This window comes from Camelus dromedarius, unplaced genomic scaffold (assembly GCF_036321535.1).
Source record: "Camelus dromedarius isolate mCamDro1 unplaced genomic scaffold, mCamDro1.pat HAP1_SCAFFOLD_15, whole genome shotgun sequence".
NCBI classification, from domain to species: domain Eukaryota; kingdom Metazoa; phylum Chordata; class Mammalia; order Artiodactyla; family Camelidae; genus Camelus; species Camelus dromedarius.
The window spans coordinates 337,816-355,956 of record NW_026989805.1 but is presented as its reverse complement, the minus strand read 5'-3'; the positions used below and the strand labels follow the sequence as shown (position 1 = coordinate 355,956).

At 37.4% G+C, this 18,141-nt stretch overlaps 1 pseudogene; it reads right to left on the bottom strand.

The window, feature by feature from the left end:
• Positions 1-276: 276 nt before the first annotated feature.
• Positions 277-773, bottom strand: LOC135320801 (large ribosomal subunit protein eL29-like; annotated as a pseudogene).
• Between the last annotated feature and the right edge of the window lie 17,368 nt (positions 774-18,141).

Genomic DNA, 18,141 nt, shown 5'->3' with positions numbered 1-18,141 from the left:
AGCATGCTTCCTAATCATCTTAGATTAATCCCCCAAAGTGAAGAGTATTCTCTAATTGAGTGTTTCCCAAAGACATATTACATAAGGATCCCCTGGATATTTATTAAAATTGCAAATTACCAAGTCAATGTCTACAGAATTAGCATCTCTGGAAATAGAGCCCAGAACATGCACTGTTTTTTTTTTTCCTGCCTCAGGTTTATTTGTACAAACAGCACAGGTAGACATGAGCCCCATGCAGACAACTGCCCAGGGGTTACACTAGTCCTTACATCCTCACATCAATAGATGAAAGCCTCTACTCTGGAGCCTTGTGGGGGCCTGGGTGCCTTTGGGAGACTGAGCCAGAGCTGGAGCTGGAGCCAGAGCTGAAGCTGTGGCCTTGGTCTGAGCCTTGTCCTTGGCCTTTGGCCAACAGAGCCTGAGACCCTTGGCAATGTGGGTACGAGCACATTTCATGAGCTTGTGGTAAGCAATGTAGGCAAGTGGACTGAGCTTTCGGCTGCTGCCCTTTGGAATCTTGGGCTTGACCTCCTTGGGCTTTATGAGAGCCTTGATAGCCTCAGCAAGTGCATTCATGGCGTTGATGTTGTTGGCCTGCATCTTCTTCAGGCCCTTCTTCTCGTGCTTCTTGGCAAAGCACGTGTTCCCCAGGAACTTGGGGTCCACCCCCTTAAGAGGCTCATATCATTGTGATTCAGGCTTTTTGATGCCATTTCTGTGCCATTTTTGGGACTGGTTGTGTGTGGTGTGGTTCTTTGACTTGGCCATGCCTGTACTGGAGCCAGGAGATCCCGAATCGCCTGGGACTGGAAGAGAAAGAGCCAGAACATGCACTTTTAAAATGCTGGCTCAATGAAAAATTTTTACTGCCCGAATCCTAGGTCTTCCAGACATTTGCTATACATTTATCATTCTGAAAAAAAGATCCTATTGCCTGTTATGTGAAATATGTTAACAAGTTTAGATATCTGAGCATCAAAAACTGGGCTCAAAAATTCACTGCACTTAGAAAGAACATGAGAACATAGAACTATAAAGCTAATCTAATTAGATGAAACCTGTGTCTCCCCAGAGCGATTCTGTGTCCGAGCTGTATCACAATCTCCTGAGAGTTTTTTTTAAAACTAGATTTAGAACTTTTCCCCAAACTGTAAGACCACAACTTTTTCGAGTGTGTTCTGGTAGCCAGCAGGTAACAGTTGAGATGTTTCAAACTACCTGCATAGACTGAGATTACTTTTGTCTTTTACACACCCTCTGTTTACACTTGATCAACAGGAAATTAAACAGTGAATAACAATTGGGGCTAATTAGTTTCTGTCACAGTTTTAAAGTTACTACATAAGCCACAGGCTTAATGGCTGAAGGCAGATCTTCCCTAGAGGTACAAATTTAAAGTACAAGGAACCACAGAAACCACAGGAAAAAATCATTGCTTTGATTTGCCATGGAGCTTTGAGCTCTTGCCTCTTTTGGAGAAATAGGGATTCATCCTTCAGGCTTTCTGGGTTATTTTTTTCAAACTACAATTCACTTTCAGAATCACAAATGAATGTCTGAGGGAACACAGAGTTCAAAGCTTTTTCTTAAGCAAGATATTAAGTCATGTGTCATGAGGTACCCAGTGAAACTTCAGACACAGAAGCCTGAATATATTTGCCAGAGAAATCCAGAAAAAATATTCTATCAACAAGGATAGGTTTTTTTTTTTAAAAGATGGGAAAGACCCCAGATGTTAATAATAGTTATCTATGAGTTGAAGGGACAATTAAAACTTTTTCTTCTTTATAGCATTATTTAATTGTTTCAATAAAGGTCATCCATTACCATTAAATTCAGGAAGAAAACCAAAACATAATTTTACACACTGTTTTTAATGACAAAACAATTAAGTTTTTTCTTCAGGTCAAACAGTTGAAAAGTGAAGGGGCAGTAAAAGTTGTAAAAATTCCTCCTATACATTAGGAAGTCCCCCATGTTAATTTGGGGCTTTGGTGTTTTCAGTTTTGGTGTGTCTCTGGAAGTAAAGGGCAGCCTGGAAAGTAGCTACAATATGGGATAATATGTTTAATTAAACTTACCTACAGCGTTACTCTAAGAGATAATAGGACTCTATCAATGAGGCTGTTAATGACAATAATAGGGAAGAGAGCCAAGTAAAATTAGCTCTTCCTCTCCTCTCTTCTGTGATGTTCCCAGAAAGACCAGAGGATTTTAGTGACGTTCAACACATACTCTATCTCTAGACTTGGGTAGATATAGATGTGAGCTTGGCAGTCCCATATGGCAGTCTGCTTTTTAGATACTATTACTGAGTCCAAACTCACTCTGCTTGCTGCACAACAGGCCAGTAAACTGGCCGATGATGTGTTGGGGCAAGGAATGATGACTTCATTCAGAAAGCCAGCAGACCGAGAAGGTGGCAGACTGATGTCCTGGAGAACCATCTTACTTCAGGCTCCTTTTATACTGAAGATGGGAGTGGTGTGGTTGATTGTTGCAGATTTCTTGTTTCTGAAATCCTTTGTTTTTGCAGCTGTCCATGTGGGTCAGGTCATGATGTTCCTATAAACCTCTCACAAGACAAATGCTATTCTCTGTTCTGCAATGAACAGAAAAGTGTTATACCCTTAAAGGTCAGAGCCTTGAGAATGGGCTTTCTTATATATTTCAGGCTATAGATAGCACTCTTTCAGAAAAGGTGCAGAGCCAGCATGACTAAGCTCAGGAAATGGCAGAGTTAGAGCTAAAGGAACAGATCTAATACGGAGTCAGCTTTGTTACTCCTTATTACAATGTTGGTGCCGCTATGAAGTCTATAGGAGGTGGGCAAGGAAACATTGTTTTATAAGGGGACAGAATTATCAGATACTGACTCACATTTGTCGACAGCAATTCTGATGAGTGGCTTTCTGCTTTTGACAACTTGGCAGCTGTCACTATAGAAAAGGATATTTGTTTATAGGGTCTGTTTGAAGGCTGTGTCCTGAGAACTGTATTTCATTAAGAAGGCTAACTCTCTTTAATTCCCCATCTGAATCACTCACATTTGGCTAAATACAAAGTTTTCAATTTATGCTGTGAAATTTTATGCCCCTTCTTGCTCTGAGAAAAGAAACTAGAAAGCCCTTCCTGAGGGACACAGAAGTATGGACTGATGTCCGTTGCCTGGATCTCTTCCAAGTCTGTGCCCTGACTGGTCACCACACTTCATGAGAGTCAGTTAAAATGGCATGATCCCCTATCCCACTGGTTGTCGTAGCTAAGCAGCCCATCCTTGTAAGCTTGGGGGTAAGTTTTCATTACTTCTAATCACTTCATCATGATTTACTACTCTGCCTCTTCTTGTGCTGCTGTCTTGTGATAAAATTCACTCAAAAATTAAAGAGGCAGGACCACCTCCCAGTTCTTAATTACTGCTGCCTGGGATGTGCGTGCAGTGGCTGGACCACCGGCGGTCACCTTCCTGCTTGTGTCACTGCTGTAATGCCCTGCTGGCTTTCTGCTTCCACTCTTGTACTATTACAGTCTGCCCTCAATAAAGCAGAAAGACAGACCCCTTGGAAAGGTAGAGAAATCATTTCCTTCTTTAAAAAACTCTCCAGAAACCCCCTTACTCTTTCAGGAGTAAAAGCTGAAGTCCTTTCAATGGTCTACAGGTCACCACTGTTTGGACTCCCTTCAAATTCTGATCTCGTCTTCAATTACTGTCCTCTTGCCTTTCGCCATATTTATTCTCCTCCAATACATGAGCCTCTTTGTTCAAACAGTTCATATGTGCTCCAGCCATGGACTTATTCTTCCCTCTACCTGCGACATTCTTCTTCAAGACGCCCAAATTCTCACCTCCCTCACAGCCTTTAAATTTTGCACAATTGTCCATGGCTCACAGAGTATTTCTTTATCATCTTGTTTAAAATTGCTACCCCCATCATTCCATATCCTTCCTTCCTTGTTTTATTTTTCTTCGTGGAACTTTCTGTCTTCCAATGTATTATGAAATGTATTGATTTTGTTTAAGGTTTACTCCATGACTGGAATATGAACTTTGTGTTGGTGGGTTTTTGATCTTTTTTAAGAAAAACAATACTATATGCCCTACTATATATATATATATATATATATATATATATATATTCATAATCAATACTATAAGCCTGGAACACGGCTCAACACCAAGGGTTCATGTTGACTTGCCTAGTGTAGTTGCACAGGGACCCAAACTCGGAGGGGCCCCCATGCTTGGGGTTTAAGACTCTGCAGTTGCCATCTGGAAATGTAATTCCTGAATGTAACTTTGAATAATTTCCTCTTTGTACTTGTATCATAAGTGAAGTCCAGTTAGACAGTAGACTCTGTGCCTGGGGCTTGGAGCATGAGCTCCAAGGGGCTATATCCTGCCACCTCTCAGCCTTCTCTAACAGGTTCTCAGCTATCTGCTCCCCTGACCTTGAGGTCCCCAATTCTGCCTAGTTGTCCCCTGTTGGCCCCTGCCCCTGGTGTCTTGGGCAGATCACGTTGATGGCAGTTTCTGCCTCGGACTGGCATCATCACAGTGCATCTGGTGGGGGACTTGGGGGAGCTGAGCCTCATCTTCTACCCCATCAGATACAGAGAGTGACTCAGTATTACAGGCTCTACTTTTAAACATCTCCGTTTTGTAACTATCAACATTTCCTTCCTATTTGTACTGAATTATATTACGATCTAGTCATTCTTCCCCTGGATTCTGGGGTGGTCTCGCTGGTCTCTGGCCAGTTCTCTTTCTTCTTCCCAAGCTCCAGGGTCAGGCTTGCTTGCTCCCAGCTAGGCCTGTGGCTGTCCGTCTCTCTCAGAGTGTTCTCAGATACCTTTGTTTTGCAGCAGTGTATGTCATATGCCAGATTCTCTTTATGGGAATAATAATTCACTGAGTTTTAAAGGAAAGTAATTATGGATTGGAAGGAAACTGTGGATAGTGTCCCTACCACCAGCTTTCAAAAGTATGTCAGCTTTCAGAAAATATGTTTACATTTTTAAGAATGTATTTGATTCAAATAGTGTATTTCTAAATTATCATTGGTATGATAACTAGCTCCATCCAGCTACTGCAGAAAATAGTAACTTTTAAAGTTACAGTATAGATGTCAACATTTCTTAATCAAAATCCAAGGAAGCCTAGTAAAATTTGCAAAACATGGAAACATTTTCCTAAGATGCCTCCTTTTAAGGAAAATTTGTGTGCATGCAAGTTGTCCTGCCGGCTTTGTCCTGCCCTGCTCAACGTGTCTGGATCCAGATATCCCAGGGGTGGGCCGTGCTATAATGAGACAATAAATAAATTTTACTTTAAGAATTAAAGGCAAATTATTATGTTGTTTCATGTTAATCCCTTTTCTCTAGAGGTCTTTTCGGGACAGCAAAATTGTTGGTACTTCACATCTGACTCAGCGTGAGGAAAGAAGTGCACATGAGCACGGGTGGGGAATTTGGAAAATATAAGGGAATAAGAAGGCAGAATGGAAAAGAAAAGCCTTTACATGAGGAATAATGAGAGAAAAAGGCTGTCAATGAGCATCAGTGCATCCCACCAGATAACAAGTTTCCTGACTTCTTAGCCATCGTCTGTGTTATAGGCAAAAGGTGAAATATAGATTAAATTGCCAAACTAGCTCCTAAATAGAATTTCTAATGCTTCTACTTTTCTTTAAATAATTATCTTATTACTTAAAAATTTACATCTCACATAATTTATTAACATAAATCATTTTCTTTTTATCTGAGATGAACAATTGAATTCTTTCAGTGTTTTGATGCAAAGTGGCTCCCATGAAATAAATTTAATCATTCGATAAGTAAAATTATAAAATATTTAAAAAAGCAAATAGGGTTTCTTTCAAGTACTCCTAGGAATCATTAAAAAAATATTCATTTGCTAACCAGTTAGTCATCAAAATTTATTTAACCATCATTTTGTTTAGAGTTCTCTAAAGATGATAGAGAATGAACATACTTTGAAGATATGATAATTCTCACAAAGTTACAAACAGAAATATGAGAATAATAACAACCGATGTATGTAAGCAGAGCGACTCAAAAGTGCCAGATAAGATAATGGAAGAGTGACAATTAGCAGGTGTTCACTGGCCTCTGTGTGTGAGGCAGGGGGTGAAAGGTGAGTGAGAAGCACAGGATTCCGGGCTCTGGAGCGAGTGGAAGGCAATGGAATGGTTACACCGGAACCTGTAGTGGGAGTATCTCTCCCACATATTCTGGGACAAAGGAGAGAAAAGTGGAGAATGGAATTAATATTTCATTTACTGAGTGTAAAAATCTTGCAGTAATACTAACTAATGTTTATAGATTATTCGGGGGGGCAGGAGCTCAGGTAAGAGCATTAGATGGACTAATTTTATTTAATCCATAGAATATCTCATGCAATAAAGACTATCCTTAACCTCCTTTCCTAGATGTTTGCCCTGAGCCTCAGAGAGTTTAACTCCCTCTTTAAATTTACACGTTTGTTAGTGGCAGAAAAATCCCAGAAGCTGTGCCCTTAACAACCACACCTTGCCGTCTGTGAGCTGGGCATGAGAAAAATAGTGACAGAACTCAAGCCAGGAGGTAGTGACATTCTCAGGAGCACAGAACGTTTAGGAGAGGGAAATGCTAATAACAATAACACCTACATGATTTCATGTTACGTTTTTTTCCTACTAAATCAAGGATGCCTCCTGAGACAATCAAAATGGAAGTTGTGGAGGGTGAGCAAAAGCCAAGACGGAGTGGAAATAAGGTTGACTGGGCAGCCTGGTGAGAAATCAGTGGGAGGCTGAATAATTCCTAGCTATGCAAGCTGTGTATTTTTATATTATCGTTTGACCCCTTTTCCACATTTCAATTTGCATGAATTTTTGAAGAATTAATCTAATGAAGAAGCATATTTAGTCTTTCAGAAGGAAAAAAACCCAATATTTACTTTTTATTTCACCGTCCAAATGTCACAGATTCTACAGGGGCTAGAATCTAAATGAATACTTTAAGTAAATAACACTGTAAATCTTTCAAGAAATATGAATTCCTTAGATCTTTAAGGCAAATAGTGTGGTTTCCAGAATTGATGATGTGCCCTGATACTGCACTTGGGGAGAAGTAACTGATTTTCCTCCAGGATGTTGGATGAACTTCTGTTTTATGCATTAGTATTTCTGATGCTGCTCTGACACATTCACTAGAGATATTTGTTGTAGTGGGTATCAGAACCTTTGAATTTGTGTATGTATGTGTTTATGTTGCCAATCTCCTTAATTACATTTTGTAACCATTCTTGGTTAAGAAGTTTCTGAGATACAATGCTCAGTATGTTAATTATTTATATTGTTAATGATGATATTTTAAAATTATTTTCATTATTATTTCTCTTTCTTGTTTATGCTTTGGAAGGCATCTCTGAACTAAAAACTAAAACATACACATGTTCTATTCTGTTTCTTCTAATGTTTAATTATAATATTTAATTTTTTAAATACTCTTATTGTATATACACACTTAGAGACAATTAACTGCAATGTAACAATAATAAGTATATTTATTGCTTGCCATTTGCTCTGTTCAAAATCTTTGTATGCATTATCTCATTTAAGCATTTTTTGGATGTTATTAGGTCTGTTTTATAAATGACTTAGAGAGTTTAAGTAATTACCCAAAGACAAAGAGAAAGAGAATTTGAGTTAGACCCTTCTCCATAGACTTCATGCTTCCTCCTGTCATTTTCATTCCTAACGTCTTTATTGTGGTGACGTTCTTAGCCAGACTGTGTTCTTTTATATAAAATTGTACTTAAATAATTTAGAATATCAACAGAATAGCCTGCTACAATCACAGAATAATATTCAGGTAACAGAACAGCAATAATTGTATAAATCACTTCAAATGCAACTAAAAATGAAAAAAAAAGTAATCTCCGCATATAATTCATTTGTGTTGTTCACTGTGCATCAGCAGGAAATGTGTCAGATGTCCACACAGTTTCACTCCCCCATACTCTACACGGCAAAGCAAGGGGCTATGTAATAACCACCAGTCCAGAACTTTCAAACCGTATTCAGTAACATGTTAAGTGTATATATCTTAGACAGCCTTGCATTTCCATGTTTCATTTTACTTTAGGAGGAGAACGTTAAATTCTTTATAGATAGGGAAGAAAAAGGCACTGGAACCAGCTGAGTTTGTGTCATAAAGTTCATCTTATTCCTCCTATTTCCTCACCTGTCACATCTTCCCCCTATTTTTTTTTCCTTTTATTTTTCAGCCATGGTGGTTTCTTTAACTTCCACACCAGATTTTCCTCCAGTCTGATATGCAATAAAATTTTTTTCTTATTTTCCCTTTGTTTTACTAGCCTCTTTCTGCAGTAAGTCTCCTTGTTGTCTACAGCAGTGTTTTCAAGTTTCCTAGTTTCTTTGAAGCACAGCCATTGGCTAGGCTCAGATGCTTTCCTTTGACTTGGATGTGATATTAAGTACAAAACAAGAAGCTGGTTGGAGAATGCTTATTGGGTGCACTGGGGTCCTTGTAATTCCCTTTTGTGTCCTGTTTTTTTGGAGGAATGTAGATTTTCACTTCTCTTTTTGTGATGGCCCTTAGCTGCTTGCATGTATTCAGTTTAAATTTTTTTTTAGCAGAATTGGTTTTCCAAAATGCATATTCTAACATTTGCCTCTTGGTTACTTAGTATCTCTTTGGCCACTTTTATCTATCTTTCTGTCTGTCTGTCTGTCTGTCTATCTATCTACCCCTATATCCATCTGTCTATCATTTATCAATCTATTTTTTGTCCAGTGACTGCCCACCTTCCATTTTCCTTGCACTGTCTCTATGAAACTCAGTTTATCATCTAGATCATAATTTGATTAAGTGTTTCAGGAAAAAATTACAGCTGACATTCCTTTAAGCCCTTGGGTGGCTGAAAATGGCTTTCAGTTGTCTTGATATGTTAGGGAGAAATTGGATAATGAAAGAAATTGCAGGTTCATTCATTCAGTTTACTATAAAACTTTATAATTATTGTTCACTTATCTGCAAAGTTTAAGTATTCTAGAGACTAATTCTGTAATTACTATAGTCACATTTCCTTTAGTAGATAACCTTAAATCATATTCATTTTTTTTGCTCTAGTGTTTATAGGATTCCTTATTTTCAAAATATCAAGAAAACAAACAAAATTCAAGAAGACAAACACAAACCAGAAGGAGAAAAGAAAAACAAGTTATTCCACGTGTCAGTTTATCTTCTGTAAAAATAGCAAGTCTCTGTAGTATCTAGATATCACAATGAAGCCTTTCTTCAACTTGAGTTTTATTGCTACAATTTCCAATCTGTTTCCTATTTATTCTCTTCTTCCACACTTTTTGATCCAACAATGGAATGTGCAGTGTTGAAAATTTATAAATATTCAATTTTAAATGAATTTACATCTTTGTTCTTTGTTTAAAATTTCTCAAGATTTACTTCATTATGATTTTATATGTTTTCTGTAGTATTCTTTCTCTGTTTTTGACATTAGCTACTTTGTTTGTTTGTTTTTCAAATTCTTTCCTCAATCCTTCAGTACACAAAGAGAAAGGGAGAGGCAGGAATAGATACAGGTTTAGGAATAGAAGGAATTGGGGATAATCTAGGTCCATCCCTCTCCCTGATCTGGAGTTAAGTATTTATTACAAATTTCTGATTATAGAAAAGCAAACAAAGAGACTGATATTTCTTTGTTGCAATAAATAGTTTTCAATAATATATTCATACTTTTCCTCTTGCCTGAGCTTAATTTATTACTTTTATAGTTTAATTCTATATGTGAATCCTTTCCACATATTCTTATATTGAGGTTTTCTATGAACACATTCTTGTTTGAGAAGAAAAGTTGATCTTTTTTGGGTGTATCCTCCAAAATATTTTGCAAGATTTTCTTAGGAGAATTTGCTCTAACCAGGATACTATTTGAGTCTTCCTCTAAGATCTTAATCTGTGGAGGTGGGTGATGAAATTTCACGTGAGTTTAGTTATTGTTTCATAGGTAGGTGAGAGGAAGGATGCTAAGACCAAGTTCAATGGCTAATTGTCTCTTCATTTCTATTCTTTTCACTTGTTGATAATCCCTCTTCCAAAGACCAATTTTAATTATCAGGGTTTTGTAGGGTTGTTTTAACCTTAGAAACTCTGCTTCTTTGTAGCTGAAATCTCTTCTAGCATTTATGAGTAGTAAATCATTTAAACAATGATTCGATATTAGAGAACATCTTGTCCTATGAATGTTCTGTGTCCCACAAAGGAAGACTTCTAAATGGGCATAAAGAGGCCTGCACTTGGGTATCATGTGAAGTTGCCCATCAGTGACGTTTTCTGTGACCTTCCCATTACTCACAGGTGTATGTGTTAGGTAAAAGGTGTATGTAGGGAGAGGCAAGTTTTACTGGGACTCTCATGGTGCCATTTATTTTAATTTTTTTCAGCAACATCGTACTGCTACCACTGGGCAAAAGTGATGAGTTAACTCAATGAATTCCTTTCTATCATTTGTTCTTTGTAGTGCCTTTAGCACAAATGCTTCAAAGAATACTGAATTATAAGATTAGGAAAACTTATTTGAGCATCTCAGAAAAAAAGCTGATTAAAATTGTCTTTCTTTTTGAAGGCCAGTGAAATAAATATGCATGCTCGTATTTGTAAGTGCTTAGAAGAATGCTAGGTTTATATTCTTCTGGTGAGAAAAAAAAAGAAACAAACCCAAAAAACTTAAAGACATATTCTCCAGAAGACAGAAAGGTGACTGAAAACCAAAGAATCAAGAATGTGTGGAGTTTTTGTTTACCTGGGAACAGGATATCAGAAAACTGCATTTCACGGCTGCACTCCTCACTCTGGTCCTGGTAAAAAATTCAATTAGGTGGGTATAATATAATTAAACAGAGATGAAAGGTTTGAGTGAGCAATATAAAATATATGCTGATATATGTGTATATATATGAACAAATATATTAAATTAGTACCTGTTTTTACTGATATTTCCAGTTTCTTTTTTACTGTGTGCATTCCTGCTTTTATAATCCAATATATAACATATAAGTATTTGTGTGTGTATGTGAAGCCTAACTACATAAAATTTATAAATAAAAACAGTTGAAAAAATGTCAAATACAGTTCAGTTGGGAAGTGGAAGTGTAGGTTTTTCTTTTTTTGTTTTATCTTTTTAGAGGTTTTTTTAAATAATAAATGTATACTACTTTTATACTAAAAAAGTACATTACTTTTAAATGAAGGAATTGTAGCTTCTAAATTCATGTTTTACCACTTCATTCCTTTCCTTTGCCTTGTGTGGTTTGTGAAACCATTGTTTAGAGGTTTCCTGTGGCTTTTCAGTGTAAGAAAATTGTGGACAGATTTATGAGGTCTCATAATGGAAGAGGCTAACAGCAGTTACATGACATTTGATTAGTGGTTCCTGATTGAGAGTCTCTCACCTAAAAAATCTGTAAAATTTAGGGAAGGTTGGGGAAGAGATACATTATAAAATATTTTCAGAATTGGAGAGTAATTTTCACTGACTCTATCCTGATGCTTTTGGTCTAAGTCAAATAGCTGCTGCTCTGCCCAAGTTTTACCTCATTGATGCAGGTGAACACGTGAGGACTTAAATAATGAAGGTAAGGAAGTTGATGCTTCCCCACTTCAGCCCTTGAATCGGACAGCCGGTTTCCTTCATCTGCATCACAGTAGAATTCACAGACTCCAGAGAACTGAATTAAAAAGAGAGAACACACAATTACCAAAAATATGGACTTTCCCCCTTTTCTTTTTTCCTTCTTTCCTTTTTTTTCTTTTTTCTTTGTCATTTCTGCATTGGACAAGGTTTTTTTTGTATGGATGAAAATGAAATAAAGAACCAGACCAGGAAAATTAAATAAGCTCAATTCAAGTAAACCAAACGTTATCTTCATGCCAAAAAATCCATCATGACGTCATGTTTATATATGTGTGTGTGCAGCCATACATGTATGACAGAAGCTTGCAGAATAAATGAATGAGAACGTCATGCAAAATTCTTCAAGAGAAAGGTCAAGCTACTGAAAACTAATCTTAGATGGAGAACTTAGAAAACTCTGACATACTCAATAAAATTGAAAGAAGAAATGAACTAATGCAAAAATAATAGGACCCCTGTAAATAGTATAAAGACCCAGGGAATAGACAAATTTGAAATATCATACAACAAATTCAGATTAAAAGAGATATAACCCTTTTTTAATTAAAGAAATTAAAAAGACAGGAAAAAAAAGAAATTAGTTTCTTTCTATCAAGATTTTCAAGTCAAGTAGGGAGCCAAAGATTTCTATGTTCTAAAACTTCAGCATTCCATGTAGCCTGGCATCAAAAATTCTGCACAGGTAAAGATTGTTCATCATTCTGTGATTATGTACTTCCTGCATTTTGCAGTGTTAATCTACCCTTTCTCTTAGGAATAGAAGATGATAATAAATAGCAGTTTTGTGGTTTAAACCCCTTTAAAAGAAAGATACATGGGTGATATTTGGGAGAAATCTAAGAATGCTTAATCTAATTTTTGAAAAACGTATGATATTAATTTATGTAAGTTAAAATCCTTCAAAGTTGATTGACATTTGACAAGATGGTAATATTAAGAGAAATATGTAAAACCCTCTTAAACACTTGAGAACTGTGGCAAAAGCAATATTTTCAAGACTGCATAATCCAGTAATTCAACAGTTAGAAATATAGTTTAAGGAAATAACAAAAAATTCTTATGAAAGTTTGTGCACAAACATGTTCATGACATTTCTGATTATAATTTAAACTTTGGAGATATGCCAAATTTCCAGAATTAGTAAAGAAAATGATGCTGCATAATTATGAAATAATATTGGGAGTATTAAACTGTGTTTTCAAATAATTTTATTTTTGTGGGGAAATATTTGCTATAACATAATGTTAAAATGAAAAAAAGAGATCCCTAAACCATGTATTCAAATACTTCTGATTTTGCAAATGTAGACACATGTGTGGTATTTGACGGTAACTTTCATATCTAGAAAAGATTTACCTCTGTGTGGCTGAGCAAGGGTAAGCAGGGACCTTTTTATATAATTAATAGCTTCAAACATTATACTGAGTCAGAAATACACAAACTCAAAGTCTATTGAATAATATCTTGAGAATATTGAATGTAGATAAGGAAAATTAAGCTAAACACGGCCAATTATAAAATGTGGGACCAACAGCTATCGTGGTGGCTTTTTAGCTGTCAGTTTAGGTCAATTGCAAATGCATTTACCAGACTTCCCTACCATAATCTGAATCCGGGTGAAAGTTGGGAAATTTGCCCAAGACCTACAATGTGGTAGTAAGGTAGAGATCATGTGGTCTCACATTGGTCAGTGCAGCGTTAGACAATGCTGTGGCTCACATACGTGGTGCTGATGTGCTGGCAAGGGGCAGCGGCTGGACCCGCACCTCCTGCAACTCCTGAGAGTCTCTTCCTTCAGTTCTGTGAAAACCTGAGCCCGGTTTCCATATAATTGCATGATGGAGTGCACCAACTTTTCTGCCGGTCACTTGTGTCATCCAAATTGAAGACCTGGAGGCAACTAGAGATCAATGTGTGTTCCAGAGAAAGACAGATGCAGGATTAAGTTCATTCTCATGGGTTCCCTCATCCTCAAGGGTTCTATTTTGCCCTTGATGTCTCTCACACCATGGCCATCTTTCCTTCCCGACTGCCATCCCTGTTGACCTCTGACCTTGCACCAGACTCAGATGCAACAGACTGCCACCAAATACTTAATGAGCTCCCACGACAGTGAAAGGTCTAACCCACTCCTATGATCTACTGGATCACACTTAGTAGTTCTGTGTCTCTGCATGAACCCCAGGGAATACAGCTAAAGCCATTTAGCCATGCTCAATCCTTCCATGTATCAGTATGAATACTTATCACGTTGACTATGCTGGTCCATTATTCTGAATGGCATAATGTACATGTGTTCACTTAGCAAAAGTAAATTACAACCACACTGTTGTATTACATCCCTGTAGAGGACTTGGTGTAGAAAAGCCACTGTTATGTAAAGAGTATAAAAAACCTTTCTGAAAAGTAATACTGAAATGATAAAAAGTAACTTCTACCATTGCTTCCTCCCTACCAGTCTTTTCTCTTATCTGCCCATAAACATCTATGACCTTAGGGAACATTTCCTGTCTCTTCTGACATACTCTAAGGGTTAGGAACACTTATCCACAGCAGGCTGAAAAAGTGGTTTCTGATGTCAGTTCTGTTACTTTCCCCCCTTTGGCTGGGGAAACTATTCCTGGGACCCACTGATGTTCTGTTTGAAGACTGACCTAGATACATTCATCTTCACTGCTAACTTGATACCACTTCCTGAGGAGTTGGAAGCCTCTGCTCTCATGACTTGGATTTTATTTGGGCAAACACTGTCCTGGAGGGAATTACAACCAAATGCATCTGTTTCCTTCTGATGTTCAGGAGTTTCCTGAAAAATCTGAATTGCAGGAGGGCAAGAGTTGAAAGCTGTTTTTCTATCTACACATTTCTCTTCATTCTTCTCTCTGCTGGGAAAATTCTTTGACTCTCTGGAGGTGGCAGGAAGAAGAGAAGGAGATTTCTGGACACATAATATGTCTTTCTGGATATGTGATTAATTTTGCTGGCAGACAATGTACTTTGGATAAGTAGCTTTGATTTAGACACAGATCTGTAAGTGGTTAAGAACTAGAAAGTCTTGAATACATAATGCAAGATGAATGGTCAGGGAAGGGAGTCAATAACAATCTTGTGTTGGAAGACACAAAACTATTCATTTATTTTAAAAAAATCAGAATAAGCAAAACATGCATGTAAAAATCATGGTTGATCATCCATTTCTGTAGGAATCTGAAAAATCTGAAGTGTCAGCTTTTAGGATAGCTGAGCAATGGTGGAGTTTGCCTTTCTGTTCATAACAACAAAGCCTTGCATCGTCTTTGGTTTGTTCCCAATTTTATTAGCAGACCTCATGACAGTGCTACCCCAATCGAATCGAAAACATTGAAGTAGTAGTAAATATCGGTGAGATTCCATCCCATGTAAAGTCAGAAAAATGCTCTGTTACTGGAAACCTCTTGATACGGTAAGTAGTTTAGCCCTGAAGAATCACATGGAAATTTTTATTTGACAAGAGAGAATACAGTGGTAAATATGATCCTTTAAGTGTGAAACATGCTTCAATTAGGATACTCGAATAGATTTAATCATGAAAAAAAAGCCAAGCTTCTAGTTAAAGGACAGAGGTCATTTTATTATGAGTATTGCAAAGGTTTAATCACAGCTAAAATATATACAGTTGATTCTCATTATTTGCAGGAATTATGTTCTATAAAGTCACCATGAACACTGAATATATGAAAACTGAGCTATTGCTCCAAGGGGAAATACAAGGTTACAAATTCCTGCAAACCTGTGGTCACGAAGTTTTTCAATTGAAGCACCACTGATATATACACATTTGGTTGCCAACATCCTTGTGAAACAAAGTTGATCTCCTCTTCCACGTAACTGTCCTGTATAACACTTAGCAGGTATTATTTTAAAAAAAAAATTGTAGCCTCTTTATCTGCAGAACCTGCCTCACCTGCAAGTTTAACATCTTTCACACCTTACTACCTTTTGAAACACGAGAGCCAGTCAGCCCTCCTAGGGAAGGGTTTAACATTTTCCTGAGCCTCAGTGATGTGACCTTGAGTTCCTTTGACTTTCAGCCTCTACAGTGCTATCCAAATATACTTTAAAAAATTCAGTTATTGTCTCATGAATCTACAAATTTAGCTGCTTTCCCCTATTCTCTGTAGCTGTATCATGCACTGTAGATGTTACTTTACCACTTTTGGGGGACAGCTTCACATACAGATTGGTGAGTTTCCTCCTCCATTTTCTGGATGTACCTTACTGTTGATTCATTAGCCTTGAACTCACCGCATTACAACTCATGCCTGAACACAGTGTCTCCGTCAGGCACCTCGCTGCCTGGTTGCACTTAGGAACACTAGACAGGCCTTTAGCGCGATGCTTGGAGTCCATTGCAAAGAGCACAATCACCAATCAAAAGTGCAAAAATGCAAAACAACGTGGCATTAAAAAGAGCCCCTCTGCAAAGGACATTTGTTTACAGCAGAAGAACTGAAGCAAGAAGGCAGAGAGTGTCACCTTGTCAAACCTTGGCTGTAAACATTTATGTAGGGCAACACGTTTTTTGCCACTCTTCATAGATCCACGAGTGACCATGATGGCTCTGCAGGTATCGATTTTGGGGTTACTAATACATTTTAGCTATTAGGGGACTTCACAAATATGGAATCTGAAGACAATGAGGACTGACCATGAATGATAACGATCCAATTGAAGAGACAATCTTGGGGAGCGTGCTTAACGGACTATGAAACAAAGTTAGGTTTCTGCTGGCAGTCTTCTCCCCTATTGGAGGTTGGAATTTTATTTTCTGAGTTTTGTTTTCTTATGAGTGTATTATGGAAGATAGAGCAGTTTTGTTAGTGCAGAACTGAACCAGGACCTTTTTTTCCCCTAAGATTGATTGAAATGAGAAATGAATTACTTTTGCCTCTGGGGCTTTTTAATTTCATGTTTTGAGGTGTTTATTATTCACTGTACACTTTGTGTAACCCTTGGTAACTGAGCCGTTCGCTTAACACTTGCATCTGGAGAAATTATTCATTGATTCAGGCGTTCTGCAAAGACGTTCAACCATAGGCAGCTTTTCTTAAGAATGTCAACCAGAATGGAGGAGTAGGGAGTTCCAGAGCTCTGCTTCTCCTTGTAAGCTGTCAACAAGCTGGCAAAATTGTCCAAATCAACTTTTGCAGAGCTCTGGAATCTAATCAGACATTTGCAATGACCAGAGGAAAGCTTATTGAAGAAACAGGCTGCTGCTTCACACTAAGAATGCCCAGCGGTATTTTACGTTTCCCCGTAACAGCGGTGGCTGCCGGGAAGTGTGCATTCCCAGGAGTACCTCTGACGAGCTTTGCAGAGTGTGACACAGTGTCTGATGAGAAGTCCACTATAACTGTTGTCCTTATTCCTCTATAGGCGACTTTTTTTCCTTGGCTCCTTTCAACATTTTTCTTTATTTCCGGTTTTCTGTTGGTTAATTGCTGGATGATATGACCAGATATAGTTTTTTGGATTTGGTACCTGTCATTAAGTTTGGATTTTTTAAAATAATTATTTAAATATCATATATTATATATATATAAATATTCTTTTTCTTTTGTTCCAATAATGCGGATATTATATTTTTGAAAATTCCTTTAGTTCCTGGATCTTAGATCTTTTTTCATTCTTTTTCTCTTTGTGTTTCAATTTGGGATGTTTTTATTAACAGATCTTCAAGCTCATTGATTATTTCTTCAGCTGTAGTGAATCCACTGATAAGCCCATAACGGCATTCTTTATTTTTGCTATAGTGTTTTGGATTTCTGGCATTTATATTCTTATCCTTTCTTAGAATTTCTCTTTCCTTGCACTCACTGCTCATCTGTTCTTACCTGTTGTCTTTTTTTTTCTACTAGGATCCCTCATGTATTAATCATAGTTATTTAAAATTTTCTCTGTTAACTTCCCACATCTTTGTCATATCTCAGTTAGGTGTGACTATGATTTTTCTTGACTTTTTGCGTGCCTAATTTTTTTCTTTTGAAAAGCCATACATATTATTTTGCATTATACACAGTGAGGTTAATGGGGCTCTCATGTGAAGATTTGTGCTAATCTGGCTAGGATTGCATTTTGTTTAATGTTTGCTGTAGTGGTAAATTTCAGAGACAGAATCTTCTAATGTCCTTTTTTTCTCCCCTATTGACCCTGGGCTTCCCCATGTGCTCCTCAGAGAGAGCCTGTGTCTTGTAGGATTTTCAGCTAGCGTCCACTATTCTTATGCTAGCATCCACTATTCTTATACTAGGTCCTGCTGGTTGTCCTGTAATATCTGAGGGAGTGTGCATGCTATGTAGTCTCTCAATTAAATCTCCATATTTTATTGGGTCTGTATTTCTGACATATGACTTTCATGAAAG